This window comes from Cervus elaphus, chromosome 17 (genome assembly GCF_910594005.1).
Source record: "Cervus elaphus chromosome 17, mCerEla1.1, whole genome shotgun sequence".
NCBI lineage: Eukaryota > Metazoa > Chordata > Mammalia > Artiodactyla > Cervidae > Cervus > Cervus elaphus.
The window spans coordinates 22,323,631-22,327,082 of NC_057831.1; positions in this window are offsets into that span (position 1 = coordinate 22,323,631).

Sequence of the window (3,452 nt, forward strand, 5' to 3'; positions counted from 1 at the left end):
GAAGTCTGTCTATTACAACAGATTACCTTTTTAGAGATTCTGGATAATGATGACAATATTGACCATTATAAAAGCAGCCATGTTTTAAAAATATTTCATAGCACAGCACAAAATTTCTGCATAGTACAGGACACTTTTTCAGGTGATATGCAAGTTAATTTTTTCCCAGGAAGATATCACTGAAGCACCCATACTCCTACTGCAGATCACAAAACATACAAAGTGGAGTAAAGGCACAAACCACTTCCAGGAAACTGGAAGCTGTGGCAGACATTTTGCATAGAGAATGAACCTGAAGTTTGAGTACTTTATAGAACTGTGAGTTTTGAAGAAAAGTTAATAGAGGACTAACTGTTCTCAACAATTTACCTAAAAACTCTGACACATTATTCTGAAGAATACAACAAAGAATGTGGAGTAACGTGAGAAATGGCAGATATGCAAGTGCTAAAACTACTGTAATATAAAAAATAAAGGATATAAGATATCCTAGACCAGAAGAGAAATGTTGCCCTTTATCACATTTGGCTAACGTCACTAAGTCGTGTCTGACTCTTTGCGACCCCATGGACTATACAGTCCATGGAATTCTCCAGGCCAGAATACTGGAGTGCGTAGCCTTTCCCTTCCAGGGGATCTTCTCAAACCAGGGATCAAACCCAGATCCCCCATTGCAGGTGGACATTTGGCTAAGGATGTCATCAATTCCCTCAGTGCTTCTCTGATGGTTCAGCAGCAAAGAATCAGCCTGCAATACAGGAGACACAGGTTCTATCCCTGGCTCATGAAAATCCCCTGAAGGAGAGCATGGTGAGCCACTCCAGTTCTCTTGCCTGGAGAATCCCACAGAAAGAGGAGCCTGGTGGACTACAGTCCATGGGGTCGCAGGAGTCAGACTTGACTGAAGCGACTGAGCACACACATGCACATAATCAATTCCCTAGTAGGAAGGAAATGGATGTTGTATCAGAGCTAGTAGATATACTGTTTGAAATAAATTCTGTATGTCATATAAATGAGGGGCTTGTGATCATAATTAAAGCTAAGGTTCAAGGATGCAAAGAGGGCTATTGGTTAATTAATTGTTAATAGACTAGAGCAGAGGTTGTAAGCACAAAGCTTTGGAGATACAGGATTGGGTACCAATTTCACCCTTGTCGTTGTTCAATCACTAAGTTGTGTCCAACTCTTTGTGACTGCATGGACATACTAACCTTTTGACCTGAGTTATCTGATATCTACAGGCTTATTATTTCCACTGGAAATAATAATAACTACCTCATAGGGTTATTTCAAGGACAAAGTAAACTGTCTGCAAATTACTCCCTACAGTGTCTGACACAGATGGGTCACTAATAGTCACTTTTATTAATGACCAATGCTAAGCATTCTGAGTTTTCCCATTATAATCTAGAAAGTAAAATTCTTTGGAATTTAGAGCTTATCTTCTCTCATTTGTTTAAAGTTTCATTTTGAAAGAGAGCTTGAAGCATTCTGAAAAGGAAAGCAAGTTTGGCATATGAAAGCATGATATCTTTATTTGATTTTTTTAATTTTTAATTTTTATAATGTTGTGTTGGTTTCTGCCATACAACAATGGAATCAGCCATAATTATACATATATCCCCTGTCTCTGGAGCCTCCCTCCCCACCCCGCATCTCTCCAGGTCATCACAGAGCACCAGACTGGGTTCCTCGTACTACACAGCAACTTCTCACCAGCTATCCATCTTAAACACATGACACTGTGTGTATGTTGATGCTACTTTCTCCATTCGCCCCACTCTTCCACTGTGTCCAAAAGTCCATTGTTTGTATCTTGTCTCCATTCCTTCCCTGCAAATAGGTTTATCAACACCATTTTTCTAGATTCCATATACATGGAAATATAGGATATTAGTGCATATATATGGAATCTTTGATTTTAAAAATCGTTTATTTACAAACTTCAAAATATCGATATTTTAAATATTTTGAAAAGATGTCTAAGAATCTATCATCTTTCCAGTATAATGAGTATAGGCACTCATTAAAAAGTGCTTACATTTTGCTGATATACTTACCATGATGTTCAGTTCAAAAAAAAAAAAAATCAAATGCAAAATTCTCTTCTTTGCTTTCACAAAGCATCAATAAAAGTATAAAAATGTCAATGAACTTAAATAAAATCACTAATAACCATCTAGTTATTTTGTCTATAAATACAAGTCACTAGTTTGATTGATTTTATAGCCAAATTTATTCTGTCTTTTTAAATTACAAAACATACTTGCTAATGAGTCGGAAAACAAGCTGCCCCCTATTTCAATAGTTGTCCACTCTTGGTACAGCACCTTCATTTATGTACACCACAATTGTTAACATCTTATCAATAATCAGTCTTCCAGAGTTGGCAGAATCTTGATATGGTCAAGGTCAATCTTGAAAATTCAAACACAAAGTGCTTTAAAGTATCTTTTCAGCATTTTGTTATTATAAAAGAAACAGCTCATTATCATACTTTTCTTCTTTCTCTGAAACTATATTATTGTATTCTAGAGTACAGTTTTAACACAGAACTTTATAAGATCAATTTAAATAATCTGAATTTTTTTCTTGCCTACTTTTGTAGCTTATTATTAACCATTTGTTCTTTAAAACTATCCAAAAGATTCATATCTTATATGTTTCATATAAATATAAGCATACTTCAATAGTGGGATAGCATGTAGCCAGGAATATGTCATGTGCTTTAAGGCAGCAATGAAGAAGTTAATTCACAGCTGCATTTATGAGTTTTATTTATTTTTGACCTGTGGTAAAAAGATTTATCTTTCAATTACTTAACTATTTTTCCCAAGTGTCAAGAAGTCATACTAGTATAAAATAGATTAATGTAGCTATAAAAGTAGTTTTTGTTTAAGTAAAGTTTGGAATTAAAAATGGGGTAAGTTACAAATCAGACTTAATCATTCGAACAGTCAGATGGAACAGTAAAAGAATGTGGGGGGATGAGGAGAGAGATAGAGATTGATTTTGAGCTCGGTCAAGCTCACCCTTTTTTTTTTTTTTTTTTACATTCTGGCACACTAATATTTAGAAGAGCTGGACAACCAGAACACCGATCCGTTTTCCCTTAAAGATTTAAATGATCATGATTTTTAAAGTCTTCTTGGGTACATCAGTAGTATTATTTAAAAGCCATGCGGTAGAGTGTGAAATAAGAGTATTTTTCAAACAAACACGACCTTTTCTGTTTCTTGTACGGCTTTCTCTACCCAGCCAGAAAACCCAGACAAGTTTATTTACACACACACCCGCACATGCACACACACACACACACCCCACACGCAGAGTGAGAGAAGGAGGGAGAGAGTGGCGGAAACGCCCTTTCCATCCCTTCCAAACAATTATCTCCGCGAGTAAAAGAAAATAATCAACAGCCCTCTGTGCTGGGCGGCCGAGCCGGAGAG